The sequence below is a fragment of the Pipistrellus hanaki genome (genome assembly GCF_964339955.1).
Source record: "Pipistrellus hanaki genome assembly, chromosome: 12".
NCBI classification, from domain to species: domain Eukaryota; kingdom Metazoa; phylum Chordata; class Mammalia; order Chiroptera; family Vespertilionidae; genus Pipistrellus; species Pipistrellus hanaki.
In genome coordinates this window covers 51,910,954-51,918,050 of record NC_140514.1, presented here as the reverse complement: position 1 = coordinate 51,918,050, position 7,097 = coordinate 51,910,954, and the positions used below count along the sequence as shown (strand labels likewise).

At 40.7% G+C, this 7,097-nt stretch overlaps 1 pseudogene across 1 annotated transcript; it reads right to left on the bottom strand.

Moving 5' to 3' along the window:
* Window positions 1–3,151: 3,151 nt before the first annotated feature.
* On the bottom strand, window positions 3,152–4,585 carry LOC311631160 (corepressor interacting with RBPJ 1-like; annotated as a pseudogene). Its single transcript has 2 exons — window positions 4,499–4,585; window positions 3,152–4,432 (listed from the first exon to the last, which is right to left on the bottom strand). The product of its transcript is annotated as a corepressor interacting with RBPJ 1-like (transcript).
* Between the last annotated feature and the right edge of the window lie 2,512 nt (window positions 4,586–7,097).

Genomic DNA, 7,097 nt, shown 5'->3' with positions numbered 1-7,097 from the left:
AATCAGTGTTCTTATCACTAAACTAGGATATTGTATTAGGACAGGCTGTGCTGTATAAGGCATATACCCTGAACTATCCTTGGCTTAGCACAATGAATACTGATTTCTTGCTCATCTTATTCTGTGCAGGTACTGCAACTTTCCTCCAAATGGTGACTCAGGGATCACAGCTGCTTCCATTCTGGAACATATGGCATGTTCTTAAGGGTGAGTCCTATAGATGGCTTAGATCAGTGGTCGCCAACCCTTTGGACCTCATGGACCCCCAGTTGTCTGCAGACCACTGGTTGGTGACCGCTGCTCCAAAGGTTTCCTTAAATCAGCGGTCACCATCCTTCCAGACCTCACGGACCACTGCTTGGCATCCACTGGCTTAGATAATTTCTGTGTGCATCTCTTTGGCCCAGTCACATAGGCCAAACACACTCTGTGTGGTCACTTTTCTTCCAAATAAAATTTTCTATCCTTAGCCAAGTATATTTGAAATGTAGTCTAACCTGGGGGCATGTCTGTGGTCTCATTCCATCTCAAGAATTCACATCTTTTTGGATTTCATTTTAGGAATATTTAAAATATATTTTCAACAATTCAAAATATAGGCCTTAAAAATGCCCCTGACTTAAATTATTTTGGTGATTTTTCACAAATGTGAAGCCCTATCATATTTTAGCAAATTAGGACACATTTATTATAATATTCGAGAAAACATCTGTCCATAATTAATACCCAAAATTTATAAAAAAAAACTTAAAACCAAAAAAAAAAAATCCAATTAAAAAAAGAACAGAGGACCTGAATAGACACTTCTCCAAAGAGGACATACAGATGTCCAAGAAACATATGAAAAGATGTGCAACGTCACTAATTATCAGAGAAATACAAATTAACACCACAATGAGACATCACTTCATACCTGTCAGAATGGCTATCTATATAGCCTAATATATAAATTATCCCCTCAGGAGTTCCATGAGGAGACCAGGAGTTCGATTGCTTGCTATGATGTGTGCTGACCACCAGGGGGTGGTGCAGAACGAAGGGAGGCCTCTGCAGGCAGTTGGAAGGCCCCTATTACTGGCCAGGGCTAGGGACCCTCTCAGTGCACTAATTTCATGCACCATGCCTTTAGTTATCAGTAAATCAATAAACAAGTTTTGGCAAAAATGTAGAGAAAGGAAACCCTGATGCACTGCTGGTGGAAATTCAAACTGGTGCAGCCATTATGGAAAACAGTATGGAGATTACCCAACAAATTAAAAGTGGCACTGTTTTATGACCTAGTGATTCCACTTCTAAATATATATCCAAAGAAATCCAAAACACTAATTCTAAAAAAAATATGTCCTTCTATGTTCTCTACATCATTACTTATAATAACCAACCTAAGGAATCAAACCAAGTGCCCATCAAAAATGATGATATAGCCGAAACCGGTTTGGCTCAGTGGATAGAGCATTGGCCTGCGGACTGAAAGGTCCTGGGTTCTATTCCGGTCAAGGGCATGTACCTTGGTTGCGGGCACATCCCTAGTGGGGAGTGTGCAAGAGGCAGCTGGTCGACGTTTCTCTCTCATCGACGTTTCTCTCTCAATTCCTCTCTGTGTAAAATCAATAAAATATATTTTTAAAAATGATGATACACATATACAATGGAATATTACTTGGTCATAAAAAAGAATGCAGCACTACCATTTGTGACAGCATGATGGACCTAGAGGGTATTATGCTAAGTGAAATAAGTCAGTCAAAGAAAGATAAATACCATATGATTTCACTTATATATGAATCTAAAGAAAAAAATAAGTGAACAAACAAAATGGAAACAGACTCATAGAAACAGAGAACAGACTGATAATTGCCAGAGGGGAGGTGGGTGGGAGGCTTGGTGGAAATGGTGAAGGGATTTAGAAGTACAAATTGGTAGTTACAAAATAGTTACAGGGATGTAAAGTACAGCATAGAGAATATAGTCAATAATATTGTAATAACTATGTATGGTGCCAGGTGGGTACTGAAAATATCAGGGGAAACATTTTGTAAAGTATATGATTCTCTAACCACTATGATGTACACCTGAAACTAATACAAAGTAATACTCAAAAAAATAAAAATATAGTGGAAAAAAACATAAAGGTCATAATAAACTCACTAGAGATATTCTGAGGACCAGAACATGGACTCCATCCTGTTTCTGTCAGCCATCTACTGGTAAAAAGTAACAAAAACGAATAACAAAAACAGCCTTTGAGTTGCACAGCCATCTATAAATTGCAAAGGGGAATCAATTTGTGTGGGTTTGAGTAACCCCTGTTCTAACATGTCTACTGAGAAAAGCCCTCTAATTAAGCAAACATTTTATAGGTCTAGAACTACATACAGATGCCTAGCTATGGCCACCACAGCTTTCCTAAAGCCTTAACCTGGACAAAATCTCATTTCAACTCTGGTAAGCATCTCCTCATATGCCCATCAAGGGAGCCAAGTGCAATTTTTCAGTGGGCTCAGAAAAAGCAAGTGGGATATGCTCTCTCGGTGAGTAATTTACCATTAGCTTTAAAAAACAGGGTGGCTGAGAAATAATTTCCACCCACTTCTTTCAGGCTTCCGCCCATGGAAGCCTGTGAGTGTCCATTGAGATGAAACCAGAAACAAGGGCATTGTGGGAACGGTCTCCTGCTCCAGCTGACCCCGAGAATGCAGGAGCCTTCCCATGGCATAGCAAAGGGTTGGGGAAGAGGCAAGAAGGAAAAAAATGTCCATTTATAGCCGACACCAAAGGACTCCAAATTCATACATGCTTGGCTCAACATAAAGAACTAGAGAGAAATTTATAAAATGTTTTCCCCCCCAAAGTTTATGATGTGTGTGTTTTTTATATCTGGTGTAGAGAGCACAAAAAATATTTATCAACAGAAAATATTTTTACAGCTCCAAAATGGAATACTTACAAATATTTGCAAAGTTCATTCTTATGAGATCCATGTAGTTTTTCCTTGATATGACAGTTTACAGAGATTGAAAACTAAACAGAGCTTTTTCTATTAGAAAGACAATAGTACACATCAGCCCTTGCTAGAAGTATTTGGTAAGAAAGTAGAGATATTTTTATTCCCAGCTAATTGTTATGAGCAGTCTTTATTCTCTCTACTTTTTCATTCTCTATGTGTCACTCTAGTATGCTCATCTCCCCTCGAGTTTTCTCTGTGCATTTTTCCTCCTCTGTACATATCTGTGCCGTGGCTTCTGGTATCATTTCTTATATTCCACTCTTCACTGGGTCTCTGCGAAGACCATTTTCTTCCTTTCCTTTGCTTGTAACTACTATGACTTCTGCTTCGGCTTCTCTCATCTCTGCGCCAGCCTCTCCTGGTCCTCTCATTTATTTCAGATCTTTTCTCCTCTGGACTGTGCCATGGCTCCTAGATTTTTTTTGTCAAAATCAGAATAATTCCATTTGCTAGCCTCCCTAGAACTCTCTTGCTTTAAAAATCTAGGCTCATTCTTGACTTTTTCCTTATTACAGTGATTGTTAAAAAGTTCTTCATAAAATTTTCTCTTCATGAACTTGTCCTTTTCTCCTATATTACTGTTTTTCTTTCTTGCACATTTGTTTTTATTTCCTTTCTTCTTTTGTATTTTTTTGTTGTTGTTGTTGTTGTCACTCCCACTGCTGCGTTCTGAAGTCTCACTGGAGAAGAAGGAGGAAGAGGAGGAGGTGGAGGAGGGGAAGGAAGAGGAGGAGCAGTGGGAGAAAGATTTGTGTTTATGTTTTTTGTGTTTATTTCTATTCTTCTGAAGCTTTTTCTCTTTTCTATCTTTTTTCTTTTTCTTCTCAAGTCAATTCTATTTCCTGAGAAGTTTCTGGTTTTGCTTGGTTGTTAGTAATTAAAAAAAAAAAAAAATCAATTTCTGGATCTTTTTCACCCTCACTTGCAACATATTCCTGTGATGAACCATTTGTGGTCAAATCTCTCCTGAGTACATTTTGTTTCAGTGCAAACCCACTGTTTCCCAACTCCACTCTTTGCTCTGAGGGGTGCATTGATGGTCCTGAGCCATAGGTGGGAACTGAACTTGTATTGATTCCAGAAAGACCAAACAAAGGACATTCCTGATTTGTGTTGACATGACTCTATTTGTGATATTTAATGCACCTCACATTTCGAATCTGAATACCAAAGGGCTGACCTCGGATGTTCATGCCATCTTTGGCGTATTTTTCTCCTGGCTCTCCTTCCTGCCATTCAAATTTGTATTCAGCCTCTCCTGTTTCTTCTTTCTCTTTATTTATTTATTTATTTTAGGTCCTAGTGGGGCCTCATGAAATTAAGGCCATTCTTTATATGTTCATTTTCTATAAGCAATCTATTATCATATGATTCTTGTTCTTTAAGATATTGTTGCATTAATTCTTCTTGTTTCTTCTTATCACGATATATATATATATATATATATATATATATATATATATATATATATATATTTTTTTTTTTTTTTTGTCCTGCCATCCATACTTTCTTGATATTGGATTTGGAGGCAAGATGGAAGTCCTCCTTGCACATGAAATTGGTGAAGGATTTCCCCATCTTGGAGGCTGAGCTGGAGAAAGCAGCTGGTAGGTCGGAGAGCAACATAAACGAATTCTCTATAAAATCTTAAAATCCCAGAATGTTCAGATGAAATGGCAAATTTCTACTCTTGTAGGATGATGGTTCTCCATATAACTCCCTATAAGAGGCATCTGGGTTTTTCTAAAAGTATCAGTTTGATTGATGCACAGGTTTGGTTCAAACAGCAATAGTTTTTGGTTAGTGGTTAACTTCTGTCATTCCCAGTGCCACTTCCAGTTCAGGCACCTTTAGCCTTGACTTTAAAAATACACACTTGGCAGTTATGAAGGGTAAAAGAATCTGGTATATTTTTCTTTGACCATTAAAAATTTGATAAAAGAATAGCAGTTATTGTAGAATAGCAGTTTTCAAACCTATGCACAGTTCTTAAAAATTATCAAGAAACCCAGCCTGGCCAATGTGGTTCAGTGGTTAAACACTGACCTATAAACCAGGAGGTCATGGGTTCAATTCCTGATCAGGGCACATGCCCAAGTTATGGGATCAATCCTCAGTGTTGGTCATGCAGGAGGTAGCTGATTAATGATTTTCATCATTGATGTTTCTATCCCTTCCCTTCCTCTTTGAAATCAATAAAAATATATATTAAAAATTATCAAGAAACCCAAAGAGTAGGAGTTTTGTTAGGAACCAGGAACAAAGACCAAATATTAGAACACGTGATGACCCTATCACCCCTATCATTTTGGACTTTACAAAGGTTTTAGAAGTTTCAGTTATGAACTGGAGGAAAGGCCCGATATATATTTCTTATTTTGCCACAATCAGAATATCAATATACCACATATTAAAAAAAAGATTGTTAGCATGACCACTGATTTCATCAGAAAAATCTTTAAATATTGGGATGTTGTCTAACTCATAGTGGCAGATGCAGGTTTTTTAAAAATTTGAATTTTTACTTAAAAGTTTGAATTTTACCATTGGTGACAAAGGCTACAGTTGTTTTCCTTGAAGTGATAGGCTCATTTCATTCATTTGGGAGGAAATGATTGCCAAATACCCAAGTGTGTGGAATCAGTTTGTCAGTTCTTGAGAGTAAAGTTGGTGATGTTCCATTAGACAAAGCAGCTAGCTGTTTTGCATTGCAAACCATGGCCCAAGAGCTTTGCCTCCTGACAACCACCACACCTGGGTATGCGGGAGTGCTCTGTGCGCTTCCCCTCCATTCTGAAGGGAAGGTCCTCTGTGACCCTTCGGTATGCTTGTTTTTACTTTAAGTGTATGGTGGTGACTCCCAAGTCAGTTTTGTTCCACTGCTTGGATTCACGCTAAGTGTCATCGGTTTTATCCACTGTGACTTTTGCACCATCAGAGCAAATACCTGTATAGTGAAGACAACTAACATCCTAGTATTACTTGAAAGTAGGTGTTTTGTGTGTTTTTTCACTTTTGTTTTCTTGCATTCAGGGAATTTTTATTTTATTTAAAAAAAAAACACCCGATTTTAAATATAATAATGTTACATGCAATAAACATTAATAATTCAAGAAAAAATATTTTAAACATAATATTACCAAAAGTCTCTATACTAAAAAAAAAGGGTAATATGCAAATTGGTTGGGATGCCGCCACAGTAACGACCGGCATGGGTGGGCGCGGACTTGCAGCTTTGGGGACACGATGGTGGCTGCCACGTGCTCTGGGCTGGCCCTGGGCAAGTGGCAGTGGGGACGGGGTGGGGGAAGCAGGTGGAGGATGGCCTGTACTCCCCACGTGGGGGCGGAGGCGGCTGTGAGGGTTCGCGAAGGATGCTGCCGCTTGCCCAGAAGGACCACAGGCTTCTTCTGCAAAGTGGCAGCAGAGCCAGTCTGCGGGGAAACCTCCACACTGGCGGCCAAGGCAGGTGAGTGAGGGACAGCCCACCAGCAAAGGCAGGTGAGAGCAAGGGAAAGACCAGCATTGAAGGCATGCGAGGGAAAGTCTCAGCTTCATAGCTAAGAGCTCCAGACCCAACCACACCCCACTTTGGCCTCCAGCACTGCGGGTCAGAGGTTCTGAGAAAGGCAGCTCCTTCCTGTGGTTCCTCTAACTCCCAGGCCGCCTCCATTACCCCTCAACGCCCCTCGGGTCAGGGTCGGGAATCGGTGGAGGCCTCCAGGTGTCTGGGCAACCAATGTAGGGAATTTCTTCTAGCAGCCAGACCCAATGGCCCAGGGCTGGAGGGAGACCTGCACACGCCCCTGCAGCCAGGAGAACACTGGAAGACACAGTCTGCCCATCACCAGATGAGCGCACCCGACTGGTTAAGCATGGGTAAGCTCACAGCCCCTGGCCACTGCCACTTGCCCAGGGCTGGCTAAGGCTCAGGCAATGAGGGCTGGGCAAGGCTCAGGCAAGCTGCAGTGGCTGCGATGGCTCAGGCAGCCTTGCAGCTGGCAGTGGCAGCAGCAGAAGCATGATGGAGGTGTTGCCTTCTGATGATTGCAGGGTCACCTCCTGCAGAGGGAGGCCAGAGGCAGCAGCA